The sequence below is a fragment of the Pristiophorus japonicus genome, chromosome 3 (assembly GCF_044704955.1).
Source record: "Pristiophorus japonicus isolate sPriJap1 chromosome 3, sPriJap1.hap1, whole genome shotgun sequence".
Classification (NCBI taxonomy): Eukaryota; Metazoa; Chordata; class Chondrichthyes; family Pristiophoridae; genus Pristiophorus; species Pristiophorus japonicus.
In genome coordinates, this window is record NC_091979.1 from 305144894 (window position 1) to 305159879 (window position 14986).

The window sequence follows — 14986 nt, forward strand, 5'->3', positions numbered from 1 at the left end:
ACAGTTTTGGTCTCCTAATCTGAGGAAGGACATTCTTGCTATTGAGGGAGTGCAGCGAAGGTTCACCAGACTGATTCCCGGGATGGCAGGGCTGACATTTGAAGAAAGACTGGATCGATTAGGCTTATATTCACTGGAATTTAGAAGAATGAGAGGGGATCTCATAGAAACATATACACTTCTGATGGGATTGGACAGATGCAGGAAGAATGTTCCCGATGTTGGGGAAGTCCAGAACCAGGGGTCACAGTCTAAGGATAAGGGGTAAGCCATTTAGGACCGAGATGTGGAGAAACTTCTTCACTCAGAGAATTGTGAACCTGTGGAATTTTCTACCATAGAAAGTTGTTGAGGCCAGTTCGTTAGATATAGTCAAAATTGAGTTAGATGTGGCCCTTACGGCTAAAGGGATCAAGGGGTATGCAGAGAAAGCAGGAATGGGGTACTGAAGTTGCATGATCAGCCATGATCATATTGAATGGTGGTGCAGGCTCGAAGGGCCGAATGGCCTTCTCCTGCACCTATTTTCTATGTTTCTATTGACTGTAAAGCACTTTGAGATGTCCAGTTGTCATGAAAGGCACTATATAAATACAAGTCTTTCTTAATTTATAACTGATTATCATATTTATGACCCCCTAGTTTTAGATTCACCCACATTTTGTATTATCTCCTTGTTTAAAGTGTACTACAGCAGCTGTGAATGCATTAAATTGTAGCGACAAGAATTATAAATTCCCCATCACATTCCCATGTGATTGAATTAAAGAAGTAAAAAGAACTTCTGCTCCTTTAAGAGTTTGCATTGTAAAATCCCAAAGATTTACTGTAATATTGCACTTAATTTGTTTTTGTTGAAGTTGAAGCAAAGTTGAAGCCCATGGAATAAAAAGGACAGTGGCAGCATGGATAAGTGACAGGAAACAGATAATAGTGGTGAATGGTTGTTTTTCAGACTGGAAGAAGGTATACAGTGATGTTCCCCAGGGATCGGTACTAGGACCACTGCTTTTCTTGATATATATTAATGACTTGGACTTGGGTGTACAGGGCAAAATTTCTAAATTTGCAGATGCACAAAACTTGGAAGTTTAGTGAACAGTGAGGAGGATAGTGATAGACTTCAAGAAGACATAAACAGGCTGGTGAAATAGGCGGACATGTGGCAGATGAAATCTTACGCAGAAAAGTGTGAAGTGATACATTTTGGTAGGAAGAACAAGGAGAGACAATATAAACAGGAGGGTACAATCCTAAAGAGGGTGCACGAACAGAAAGACTTGGGATAAATGTGCATAAATCATTGATGGTGGCAGGGCAGGTTGTGAAATAGAGGCATAGAGTACAAAAGCAAGAAAGTTATGATGAACCTTTATAAAACACTGGTTCGGCCTCAACTGGAGTATTATGTTCAATTCTGGAAACCGCACTTTAGGAAGGATGTGAAGGTCTTAGAGAGGATGCGGAAAATATTTATGAGAATGGTTCCACGGATGTTGGAGTCCATTATTAAAGAAGCAGTAGCAGGACATTTGGAAAAGCATAATTCAGTCAGGCAGAGTTGGCATGGACTTATGAAGGGGAAGTCATGTTTGACAAATTTGCTGGAATTCTTTTCTTGTAACGAACAGGGTGGATAAAGGGGAACCAGTGGATGTGGTGTATTTGGACTTCCAGAAGGCATTTGACAAGGTGCCACACAAGGTTACTGCACAAGATAAAAGTTCACAGGGTGGGGGCAATATAATAGCATGGATAGAGGATTGGCTAACTAACAGAAAACAGAGAGTCGGGATAAATGATTCATTCTCTGGTTGGCAATCAGTAACTAATGGGGTGCCGCAGGGATCAGTGCCGGGACCCCAACAATTAATGACTTGGATGAAGGGACCGAGTGTAATGTAGCCAAGTTTGCCGACGATACAAAGGTGGGAGGAAAAGCAATGCGTGAGGAGGACATAAACAGGCTAAGTGAGTGGGCAAAAATTTGGCAGATGGAGTATAATGTTGGAAAGTGTGAGGTCATGCAATTGGGCAGAAAAAAAATCAGAGAGCAAGTTATTATTTAAATGGAGAAAAATTGCAAAGTGCTGCAGTATAGTGGGACCGGGGGGTTCTAGTGCATGAAACACAAAAGGTTAGTAAGCAGGTACAGTAAGTGATCAGGAAGGCCAATGAAATCATGGCCTTTATTGCAAAGGGGGAGTATAAAAGCAGGGAAGTCTTGCTACAGTTATACAGCGTATTGGTAAGGCCATATCTAGAATACTGCGTGCAGTTTTGGTTTCCATATTTAAGAACGGATATACTTGCTTTGGCGGCTGTTCAGAGAAGTTTCACGAGGTTGATTCCAGAGATGAGGGGGTTGATTTATGAGGAAAGGTTGAATAGGTTGGGCCTCTACTCATTGGAATTCAGAAGAATGAGAGGTGATCTTATCAAAACGTATAAGATTATGAGGGGGCTTGACAAGGTGGATGCAGAGAGGATGTTTCCATTGATAGGGGAGACTAGAACTAGGGGGCATAATCTTAGAATAAGGGGCCGTCTATTTAAAACTGAGATGAGGAGGAATTTCTTCTCTCAGAGGGTTGCAAATCTGTGGATTTTGCTGCCTCAAAGAGCTGTGGAAGCTGGGACATTGAATAAATTTAAGACAGAGATAGACAGTTTCTTAACCGATAAGGGAATAAGGGGTTATGGGGAGCGGGCAGGGAAGTGGACCCGAGTCCATGATCGAATCAGCCATGATTGTATTAAATGGCGGAGCAGGCTGGAGGGGCCGTATGGCCTACTCCTGCTCCTATTTCTTATGTTCTTATGAGGAACTTCAATTTCATGGATAGTGTTCTCCTTGCAACAGAGAATTTTGAGAGAAGAAAATCATGATGGGTCTAGCTAGAGTAGATCGAGAAAAACTGTTCCCATTGGCGGAAGGGTCAAGAACCAGAGGACACAGATTTCAGGCGATTGGTAAAAGAACCAAAGGCGATATGAGTAAAAACTTTTTTATGCGAGTGGTTAGATTCTGGAATGCACTGCCAGAAAGGGTGGTGGAGGCAGACTCAATCGTGGCTTTCAAAAGGAAATTGGATAAATACCTGAAGGAAAAAGATTTGCAGGGCTACGGGCAAAGGGAGCGTGAGTGGGACTAGCTGAAGCAGAGAGCCAATGGCCTACTTCTGTGTTGTAACCATTCTATGTGGATTATTTTTATATCCATTTTAATGTATTTAAAGTCTTATGTCTTGTGTACATGCCTGTTTGTTGTACTTTCTGCTTATCATATTTCTGTGTCACAACTTGCTCACATCTGGCTTTGACTTTTAACTTTTAAATGTCCTTTCTGTCTTCTCAACACTAGGTGGCACTGCCCCCCCGCTTAAGCTCTATCACCCTAATTGGTACTGCAGGTAAGTTTGGAGGTGTTTTTAATGTTGTATTTTAAATGTGTTAAACTTGTAATTGCTGTAAGGTATGTTTTATCTTTAAACTATTTAAACTTAAAGATTATATTTTAAAGTTTACACTAATCTTTTTAAGCTTGATTAAGTTTTAATTTTCCTTCGTTTATTCCAGCCCCCTCTGCCTTCACGAGCCTCCCCATCCCTCCCTTTGGCAATTCACATGCCCCATTCCCCCCCACGCAAGAGCCTTTTTCTCTAAGGCTAGGAAACTGGATATTGTTTTGAGGTGCTTATAATGCAATATTTTATTTCAGCAATACAAGTGCATTAAAACAAGAAACAGTTTCAACTTTGTGCTGAGGAGCTAGCTTTAAGGACAGCATGGTGGGACGGGTCAGAGGGTTGGGCAGAACGGGAGTGGGGGAGTCGGACAGAGCGAGGGAGAGAGGAGGGTCGAACAGACAGAGAGAGTGAGGGGAGTCGGACTGAGAGAGGGTGAAGGGGTGGGTCGGACAGAGAGAGGGTGAGGGGAGCCGGGGAGGGCGAGGGGAGTCGAACACAGGGAGGGCGAGGGGAGTCGGACACAGGGAGGGCGAGGGGAGTCGGACACAGGGAGGGCGAGGGGAGTCGGACACAGGGAGGGCGAGGGGAGTCGGACACAGGGAGGGCGAGGGGAGTCGGACACAGGGAGGGCGAGGGGAGTCGGACACAGGGAGGGCGAGGGGAGTCGGACACAGGGAGGGCGAGGGGAGTCGGACACAGGGAGGGCGAGGGGAGTCGGACACAGGGAGGGCGAGGGGAGTCGGACACAGGGAGGGCGAGGGGAGTCGGACACAGGGAGGGCGAGGGGAGTCGGACACAGGGAGGGCGAGGGGAGTCGGACACAGGGAGGGCGAGGGGAGTCGGACACAGGGAGGGCGAGGGGAGTCGGACACAGGGAGGGCGAGGGGAGTCGGACACAGGGAGGGCGAGGGGAGTCGAACACAGGGAGGGCGAGGGGAGTCGGACACAGGGAGGGCGAGGGGAGTCGGACACAGGGAGGGCGAGGGGAGTCGGACACAGGGAGGGCGAGGGGAGTCGGACACAGGGAGGGCGAGGGGAGTCGGACACAGGGAGGGCGAGGGGAGTCGGACACAGGGAGGGCGAGGGGAGTCGGACACAGGGAGGGCGAGGGGAGTCGGACACAGGGAGGGCGAGGGGAGTCGGACACAGGGAGGGCGAGGGGAGTCGGACACAGGGAGGGCGAGGGGAGTCGGACACAGGGAGGGCGAGAGGGGTCGGACAGAGAGAGGGCGAGAGGGGTCGGGCAGAGAGAGGGTGAGAGGGGAGTCGGACAGAGAGAGGGCGAGAGGAGTCGGACAGAGGGAGGGCGAGGGGAGTCGGACAGAGAGAGGGTGAGGGGAGTCGGACACAGATAGGGTGAGGGGAGTCGGACACAGATAGGGTGAGAGGGGAGTCGGACAGAGGGAGGGCAAGTGGAGTCACACAAAGAGGGGACTTGGCCTATTTGGGGTGGTCGAAGGTTAGGAAGACAAGGGGATCTAGAGGATGAGGCGGAGTGGTGGATGATGTCTGATGGGGTTAGGAGGGGGATGGGGTCATGGAAGTGTTGGATGGGGAACAGGGCAGGGGATTGGAGGTGTGTGTATTTGCTTCATGGGTTCTTTGCTTAAGAATTCATAGCTACACACTTGCTGTAAAGAACGAGCTGGTTTATTGGTAACAATCAAACTGAACACTACTCGTTCATCCACTAGGATCACAACGGCACGCCTCATCGTGGAGAACCTGAACTCAATTAACTGGGGTTTTATTGAGTCTTGTGAACATCACGTGACTGGCTAAGCCACTTACAGTGCAGCAGCTCCACAACTCTTTTAAAGTAAACAAAAATAAACATTAGATCAAGTGCCCCCCAATCTGGGGGACACTCCAAACGTTTCCCAAGGCCCTTTTTTTTTGTTTTTTTGGGGTTTTTTTTGTATTTTTGTAGGGGTTTTTTTTGTGTTTTTTTAGGGCATTAAAATTACATATTTTACAAGTGCCCCCTATAAAAGGGGAGGGGGACACTAAAAACCCCGGCAATTAAAACAAATTAAACGTTTAAAACATGAAATCAAATTAAAATTTGGTTGCCGGGTGTGATGATGCACTCCAGTCCCTCCGGCGCCCACCTCTCGCGGAAGGCTGCGAGCGTACCGGTGGACAACGCGTGCTCCATCTCTCGGGACACCCTGGCCCGGATGCAAGCACGGAAGAGAGACAGGCAGTCAGGCTGAACGATCCCCTCGACCGCCCGCTGCCTGGACCGGCTGCTGGCAGCAGCTCCACAAGCCTGTGAACATGCTCACCGGAGCATATATTACACAGTTTCATTTTTTCAGAAACAAGGGGCTGGATTTTCCTTTTAAATTGCCCCCGCCCGATCCTTAGCGTTGTTCCGGCAGTTGCGTCTTTTTCAACCGCAGGAATGCCGCTGGTACGCGCTCCCGCTGTTTTCGGTTGCCCCATGTCGGTGGTGACGAAGCGGTGCGGGACGAAATGGAGCGGGTGGTGTGTGGCAGAGGAGGCCAATCGACTCGGGAATCTTTGGCTCCCAAGTTGTGCGCACGCTCGCACAGCTGGGAAGCTCCGCACCGCCCCCCCGCCCCGAGAGGCAACGATGAAAGGCCAGAGCTTGCTGGCCTGAGATCGGTGTGGGGGCGGGGGGAGGAGAGTGAGATCATTGTGGCGATGGGGGGGTGGGGGGAGAAAGAGAGAGAGATCACTGTGGGGGTGGGAAGAGAGTGAGATCGCTGTCGGGGGGGGGAGGGGAGGAGAGTGAGATCGCTGGGGGGCGGGGGGGGGGGGAGTGAGTGAGATTTCTGTAGTGGGTGGGTGGGGGGGCAAAAGAGTTTGAGATCGCTGGGGGAGGAAAGAGAGAGATCGCTGTCGGGGGCTGGGGGGGGAAAGAGAGTGAGATTGCTGTGGGGGGGGTAAGAGAGTGAGGGTGGGGGGGAAAGACTGAGGGTGGGGGGGAAAGACTGAGGGTGGGGGGGAAAGACGGAGGGTGGGGGGGGGAAGAGACTGAGGGTGGGGGGGGAAGAGACTGAGGGTGGGGGTGGGGGGAAGAGACTGGGGGTGGGGGGGGAGAGAGACTGGGGGTGGGGGGGGAGAGAGACTGGAGGTGGGGGGGAAGAGACTGGGGGGGAAGAGAGACTGGGGGGGAATATAGACTGTGGGGGGGGGATAGAGACTGTGGGGGGGGGGAAAGAGAGACTGCGGGGGGGGGAAAGAGATTTGGGGAGAAGAGAAACTCGGGGGGGAAGAGAGATTGGGGCGGGGGGAAGAGAGATTGGGGCAGGGGGGAAGAGAGATTGGGGCGGGGGGGGAAGAGAGATTGGGGCGGGGGGGAAGAGAGATTGGGGCGGGGGGGGGGAAGAGAGATTGGGGCGGGGGGAAGGGGGGGGAAGAGAGATTGGGGCGGGGGAGTGAAGAGAGATTGGGGCGGGGGGGTGGGGAAGAGGGATTGGGGCGGGGTGGGACAGGGGGGGAAGAGAGATTGGGGTGGGGGGGAAGGGGGGGGAAGAGAGATTGGGGCGTGGGGGGTGAAGAGAGATTGGGGCGGAGTGGGGAAGAGAGACTGGGGCGAGGGCGGGAAAGAGACTGCGGGATGAGTGAGACTAGTGAGTGAGTAGTGAGGAGTAAATAAGGATTTATCAGACCATTTGTATTATTACCTAACATTAGAAAATACTACAATCCATTTAAAAATTACATCAAACTGAGAACTATAAAGATCTGTGTAATATCAAACAAACCTGTCAGATCTGTGTCTATACCGCCCACTTAAGATCCACTTAAGATCCAGTAAGACCAGCTTTTTCAGGACGGTATTAAGGTCCGGTGGTAAATGGATCTTAATGATGAAACTTCCATTTTAGGCAGTATTTGGGCGTTAATATATGGGCGGACAGTATTGAATACCGCCCAGCGGTAATGACTGTGGAATTTACGGCCGGGCGGTATCTGGGCGATAAATGGGCCATTTGAGAAGAAACTTGTAATTCTGGGCGGTAACTAGGCGGTAAATCGGCGATTTGAGAAGAAACTCTAGCCCAAGGTATTTATTGTTGTAGTTATTTATACAATATTTCAAAAAGATTATTTATATCATGATTACAATTTTACAAACTCGACTGCTGGGCCCAAGTATCTTGTTGTAAGCTTTTAGCTTCCTCCCATACCTCCATTTCTTTACAATTGTCTGGCCATGCCCGTTTTCTATATTTTCCTTTGGTTCAGGAGATCGTCTTGGGGAATTTCTGTTTTCAGGGCATATGACCCAGGATTCCTGACCTGTATCTTCCTGTGTCCTTTTGAGTCTCCTTGAAACCCTTACATCAGTCCTAGTGTTAGCTTTCTTCCTAAGATCTTGATATTCCTAATTATTAATATTCTGTTTAGTTGGTCTGTGTTTTCTCATTAATTTTCTCAACTGAACCCCAACTCTACTACCCCCTCATAAGAACAAGAACATAAGAATTAGGAACAGGAGTAGGCCATCTAGCCCCTCGAGCCTGCTCCGCCATTCAACAAGGTCATGGCTGATCTGGCCGTGGACTCAGCTCCACTTACCCGCCCACTCCCCGTAAACCTTAATTCCCATATAGGTTAAAAATCTATCTATCTGTGACTTGAATACATTCAATGAGCTCGCCTCAACTGCTTCCTTGGGCAAAGAATTACACAGATTCACAACCCTCTGGGAGAAGAAATTCCTTCTCAACTCGGTTTTAAATTGGCTCCCCGTATTTTGAGGCTGTGCCCCCTAGTTCTAGTCTCCCTGACCAGTGGAAACAACCTCTCTGCCTCTATCTTGTCTATCTCTTTTATTATTTTAAATGTTTCTATAAGATCACCCCTCATCCTTCTGAACTCCAACGAGTAAAGACCCAGTCTACTCAATCTATCATCATAAGGTAACCCCCTCATCTCCGGAATCAGCCTAGTGAATCGTCTCTGTACCCCCTCCAAAGCTAGTATATCCTTCCTTAAGTAAGGTGACCAAAACTGCACACAGTACTCCAGGTGCGGCCTCACCAATACGCTGTACAGTTGCAGCAGGACCTCCCTGCTTTTGTACTCCATCCCTCTCGCAATGAAGGCCAACATTCCATTCGCCTTCCTGATTACCTGCTTCACATGCAAACTATCCTTCTGTGATTCATGCACAAGGGACCAATCGTGAAGCAGTGGAGGCGTGTCCTGCACAGTTGGAGCTGTGAGCAGTGAGGGAAGCAGCTAGCAACTTGAGCTCCTGCCTGGAGAGCCCTGAGACCAGCCCAGGAATAGAAGGAAGGAAGGGGCTTCACCTTCAACTTCTATCCAGAGGGAGAGGAGGAAGCAGAAAACTTTTTACATCTTTACCATCCTGCAAGGAGTTGGAGAGAGGGGGAAAAGACCAACAACATCCAGTGTGGAAGGAGGGAGACTCAACATTTCTACAGGTGGGTGTGGGTGCATTTCCCAAAAAAGACTTTGTTATATCGGTGGGGGGAGGAAAGAAGACCACTGAGGGCCGGAACATCGCGGGGGGTGTGTGTGTGTGTGGTAGTGTGTGTGGGGGCCGTGCTTACAACTAGGGCCCCCCCCCACAATTGGAACCCCCCCCACCCCCCACATTTGCCTAGCCTGGGATAGCTGGAGCTACCAGGCTGAAGATTGTTATTAATCACCCAATTAAAGATCGTTAGGAGTGCCTGGTGGCTCCAGCTACCCCAGGTGAAGACATCTTCTCCCCCCACCTGAAGACCACCTCAAAGACTTTTGTGTTTTGCCATCTGGGGAGTGCACCCACCCACAGCTGCGAGGAGAGACCTGCCCTCGCAGCCCCCCCCCCTTCCCACCCCCCTCTCTCTTTTCTCTGCTACTCTGTTTCTCCCCTCTCTCTCTGAGAACCCTTTCCTTCCAAATTTTAAAAAAAAAAACCAATTAAGACAACTGAGCAGAGGGAGCAAGGCCTCTCCCCAATTGTCAACGAGGGGAGAGGTGCCTCGTTAAGGGCTCCTCTGCTCAGTGAACATAAGAGGCCATTAAAGACCATTAAGGCCTGTGACTTTGGGGTGGGTGTAGCCCTTAAAGGGACCCCGTGATGGCGACCCCATCCACGCCGGTGGCAGGGCCAGCAAGGACGTATGCGCAGGTGGCAACCGCTTCCACAGCACCTCCTGCGCCACCCGCTGCCCTGCCACCATTTAGATTAATTACTAGAAAACACGGGGTCAAGAGCTACACTCACCCCACAATGAGCATTGAGGAGTGCGTGCGGGCGATGGCTGGGGTAGTCGGCCCCTCGGCCATTGTCGCAGCCTCCAAGATGTCTGGGAAGGCCGTGTTCTTCCTGGGGTCGGAGCGGGCGGTGTCCCTGGCCCTTGAAAAGGGGCTCACGGTGGGCGGGACGTTCCTGCCGGTGGACCCTCTCGAGGCCACCGCGCAGAGGGTCATCGTTTCAAACGTCCCGCCCTTTGTTTCCGCTGAGCTCCTCCTCCCTCACCTACAACAACTGGGGGAGGTAAGGTCAGGGATCAACCCCATACCGCTCGGCCTCAGGGAGAACAGCCTGCGCCACGTGTTCTCCTTCCGCCGCCAGCTCTTTGTCCGGCTGGCGCGGGAGGAGACGACGGAAGGTCATTTTAATGTGGTGCACGAGGGGACTGCCTACCGCGTCTTCTGGACGTCGGACGGCGTGCGGTGCCATGCCTGCAGGGAGGTGGGGCACGTTCGCAAGAACTGCCCCGCCTCCAAGGCCGCCAAACCACCGAAGGCGGCCAAGGCTGGCGCCGCCGCCACCCCTCCCCCTAGTTGCGTCCGCGTGCCGGGAGCCATGGGTGCGCGGGCATCGTCGGAGGCCTTTGTTTTCAGGGCCTCCGGCGGGGGGGAGGGAGAGCGTCCGAGCGGAAAGAAGGCGCGGAAGAAGGAGAAACATCTAGAGGCGGGTCCCCTCGGTGCGCCGGAAAGTCTGACCACCGCGCTCAGCCCAACCCAGTCACCGGCGAGCGCGGGGTGCCCCGAGCCCGTGCCCGGGCCCTTGAATACCACCACAGAGGGGCCCAGGCGCGGGCAAGAAAAGGAAAAGGGGGGGGCGGAGCGGGAGGCCTCGGCAGACATGGAGGTCTCCCTGACTCCGCGCGCCCCCAGGAACAAAAAGAGGCACCGCCCCAATGAGGCGGAGGGGGAACAACATCCCTCCGCGGAGGAGGCGGTGCCCGCCGCGTGTCCCGCGTCCCCCACCAGCGCCCCCAAATTGCGCTGCAGGCGCGAGGAGTCTTTCCCCGGGGAGGGTGAGACAGTTGAGGCTGCCCAGCCTCTGCCTCCCGGGGATGGAGTGGAAGATCTGCCTGTCGTGGGGGGCGTGGGGACCGCGGAGGAATGCGTAGCCGCCGGGCCGGGCGTCCCGGGGACTGAGGCGGGCGAGGCCGAAAAGGCCGAACCTGAGCCCGCCCAGCTATTATCCAACTTCCCCCGGGAGTCGCTCGACCCGGCAGAAAAAAAATTAAATAATTATGACACTGTAGATGCTGGGCCGGGGGGTGGCAGCGGGGAGGGGGAGGAACACCCACCCTCGCCCCTTACTTTGGAGCTGGAGCACTTGGAGGGCCTGGGGATTTCCTATGGCCGGGTCTCTCCTTGTTCTCCGGTTCCTGGGGCGGAGGGGGAACCCCTTCCGCTGTCATTTCCCGACCCAGCACCATTTTTAAAAGAGCCCAGTGGGGACTCCTCTGCCGACGATCCTGGGGGTGGGATCGGGGCAGTGCCAGGGCCGGTTGGAGCGGCCGGTTCATTTGCCGTACCTTGTGCGGTCGATGGGCCGGCTGCTGGCGGCCACCTCCCGGAGGAGGACGGGGACTCGGTGGGGGACGCGGGTGAAGACCTAGAGACCACCGCCAGGGAGGCGGTGGATCTGCTCGCGGCCGCCGCTGAGGCCCTCCTCGTTCCTGCAAAGGAACTCCGGGACTTTTTGGCCCAGAGCCGGGGTCGCCGCGACCAAGCCCGACTGGCCCTGGAAAAATGGTCCGAGCCGGAGCTGATCAAGGGGTCCGTCCGCGCCGCCGTTAAAACCTTGGCCGCGGGCGGGCCCTTGACAAAGGAGCAGCACCTTGAGCTGCGCGAGCTCGAGGGACTCCTCGCTGGGCTGCGGAGGGAGCGGAGTTCAACAAAAGACTCCGCTCCCTCCCCCACAATAGGTTAAGGTAGAGGTTGCACTATGCTTTTGCCATGAAGATAACCATAGCCAGCCTCAACATCAACGGCGGCAGAGGGGCACGCCGTAGATTTGACAATTTTTCGCTCCTGCGGGAGGGGAAATATGCGGTGTGCTTCCTGCAAGAAACCCACACCGTTCCGGGAGACGAAGCCACGTGGCTCCTGGAATGGCAAGGAGAGGTCCGCATGAGCCACCTCACCGCCATTTCAAGTGGGGTGGCCATCTTGCTGGGCCCGCATTTTCAGCCGGAGATCTTGGGGGTCGAGGAGCCCGTGCCAGGCCGCTTGCTGCACGTAACGGTTCGCCTGGGGGACGTGCCGCTCCATCTCGTGAACGTGTACGCCCCTCATCCCGGCCCGCAGCAAACGCGCTTCTTTGAAGAGGTGTCCGCTCTTCTTGGCTCCGTCGACGTCGGCGACTGCATTGTCCTCGGGGGGGATTTTAACTGCACCCTCGAGGCGAGGGACCGCTCCGGTGCCCCGCAGTGCATGACGGCGATGGAGAAGTTGAGGGACCTGGTCGGGTCCTTCGACTTGGTGGACGTCTGGCGAAATCTCCACCCCGACTCCAGCGCCTTTACTTGGGTGAGGCCTGGAGTTGGATGGTCTAGAGTCGACCGCCTTTACGTGTCTCGGGCGTACGTTTCCTGCGTCCCGGCGGCCTCCATGCGGCCGGTGCCGTGTTCGGACCACCACCTGGTGTGGGCGGAGCTCGCTTCGCTCCGCGCGAGGACGGGGTCCGCGTACTGGCACTTTAACAACCGGCTGCTGGAGGACGTGCGGTTCCAGGACTCGTTCCGTCGATTCTGGTCCGACTGGAGAAGGAAGCAGGGGGGCTTCCCCTCCTTGAGGCTATGGTGGGACGTGGGCAAGGCTCACGTCCGCGTCTTCTGTCAAGAGTACGCGAGGGGGTCGACCAAGAGGCGGGCGGCCAGAGTCGGGCGCCTAGAAAAAGAGGTGCTCGACCTGGAAGGCCGTCTCGGTCAAGTCGTCCAGGACCTGGCCCTGCGGACGGTGTACGAAGCGAAGAAGGCCGCGCTGAAGGACCTGCAGCTCGTCGGGTCCCGAGGCGCGTTCGTGAGGTCGCGGATCCGGTTCCTGCGGGATCTGGACCGCGGCTCCCCCTTCTTCTACTCGCTGGAAAAAAGGCAGAGTGTCCGTAAGCAGCTCTTGACGCTGCTGGCCGACGACGGCTCTCTCGTCTCGGATCCGGAGGGCGTCAACAACAGGGTCCGTGAATATTACGGGGCCCTGTTCTCTCCGGATCCGTCCAGCGAGGAAGCGCGTAGAGTTTTGTGGGAGGACCTGCCGAAGGTCGGCCCGGAGGGCGCCGAAAATCTGGAAGCTCCGCTAAGCCTGGCGGAGCTGACCGGTGCCCTCGCCCGGCTCTCGAGGGGAAAATCCCCGGGGCTGGACGGGCTGACCGTGGAGTTCCACAGGGCGTTCTGGGACGTCCTGGGGAGCGACTACGCGCGGGTCCTGGGGGAAAGTCTGGCGACCGGGGAGATGCCCCTCTCTTGGCGCAGGGCAGTCATCGTCCTGCTGCCTAAGAAGGGCGATCTCCGCCTCCTTAAGAACTGGCGCCCGGTCTCCCTCCTCAGCACGGACTACAAAATTTTCGCCAGGGCGATGTCTGCTCGCCTTGGTGCCGTGCTGGACCACATGATCCACCCCGACCAGTCATACACGGTCCCGGGCCGGACGATCCACGACAACATCCATCTGGTCCGGGACCTCATCCATTGCTCCCAGGAGGCTGGTCTGTCGGTCGCCTTCCTATCCCTCGACCAAGAGAAGGCGTTCGACAGGGTGGATCACGACTATCTGCTCGGAACTCTGCGCGCTTTCGGGTTCGGGACGCATTTCGTCGCCCGGATCCGACTTTTGTACGCCGCCGCGGAGTGTCTGATTAAGGTTAACGGGTCCTTGACGGCGCCCCTTCGTTTTAGGAGAGGGGTGCGCCAGGGATGCCCCATGTCTGGCCAGTTATACGCCGTTTGCGTGGAGCCTTTCCTGCGCCTCTTGCGGACGAGGTTGACGGGACTGGCTCTGCAAGGGCCGGGCGTGGAGGTCGTCCTCTCGGCTTACGCCGATGACGTGCTCCTCGCGGTAGAGGATCCCGCTGACCTGCGGAGGATGCGTGAGTGCCAGGAGATTTACTCGGCCGCGTCCTCCGCCAGGATCAACTGGGAGAAATGTTCCGGACTCCTGGTGGGTCAGTGGCGGGTGGACTCCCTGCCGGAGGAGCTCAGGCCTTTTGCCTGGAGCACGACCCATCTCCTCTATCTGGGAGTCTACCTTAGCCCCGACGAGGGAACCTGGCCGGCGAACTGGCAGGAGCTGGAGGCCAAGGTCGCCGCTCGCCTAGGGCGCTGGACAGGACTGCTCCGAGTGCTGTCCTACAGGGGTCGAGCGCTAGTCATAAACCAGCTGGTGGCCGCAATGCTGTGGTACCGGCTGGTCACTTTGACCCCTCCCCCTGCGTTTGTCGCCAAGATACAGAAGAAGCTGGTGGACTTCTTCTGGAACAACAGGAAGCACTGGGTCTCTGCCGCGGTCTTGAGTCTCCCGCTTGAGGAGGGCGGTCAGTCGTTGGTGTGCGTCAGCGCCCAGCTCGCGACTTTCCGTCTTCAGACCCTGCAGAGATACCTTTACGTCGAGCCCCCTCCTAGGTGGTGTGCTCTGGCGAGGTATTTCTTCCGCCAGCAGCTCGACCTCAATTATGACACGCAGCTCCTGTTTGTGAACTTGGGGGGTGCCAGGACCGCCCTCCGGGAGCTGCCTGTCTTTTACAGGGAACTCATCAGGGTCTGGAACAAAGTCTCCACCAAGCGCAGCTCTCCGCCGGCTGGAGTGGCGGCCGTCCTGCAGGAACCGCTGCTCGGGAATCCGTACCTCCACGGCCGAGGCTTTATGTGGCGGTCGGAAGAGAGGGCTGTGGCTGGTGAGGTGACCAGGGTCAGGGACCTGCTCGATGGCGGAGGAGCGGGCTGGATGGCGCCAGTCACGCTGGCGCGGCGCCTAAATTCTGCCAACGTCCGCCGCGCGGCCGATGCCATCGAGTCGCTAAAAACAGCTCTGGGCCCTGACTCCGTTAGGTGTATCGAGGAGGCTCAAGCACGTGGGGAGATCCCGTCCGAACTGACCCCCGTCCGGACGGAATTCCTCATCGGCGCCAAACCCCGGAACCTCCCTCGGGGGCCGGCGCCTCACAACTTGAGCCGCCTCGGGGAAATCCCCTCCGTGCCTTTCAGTTCCGCGCGGAGGGGTTTCCTGTACGGGCTGCTCCTGCACACCCTCAACTTTGCCATCCTCGCCGGCCGTCCGGACACGCC

General features: G+C 55.0%; 1 protein-coding gene and 1 long non-coding RNA gene across 3 annotated transcripts in view; one reads left to right on the forward strand and one right to left on the reverse strand.

Annotated features, from left to right (window-relative positions):
* Window positions 1–14986, reverse strand: part of cdk1 (cyclin dependent kinase 1) — a 133202-nt gene that overhangs the window by 73136 nt on the left and 45080 nt on the right. The gene's annotated exons all lie outside the window — the stretch shown is intronic.
* LOC139260349 (uncharacterized) overlaps window positions 1–14986 on the forward strand; it is a 99820-nt gene that overhangs the window by 34385 nt on the left and 50449 nt on the right. For both annotated transcript variants that reach the window (XR_011592781.1, XR_011592782.1), the window contains exon 2: window positions 3365–3413. This is a non-coding gene — a long non-coding RNA (uncharacterized lncRNA). The remainder of the gene's footprint in view (window positions 1–3364; window positions 3414–14986) is intronic.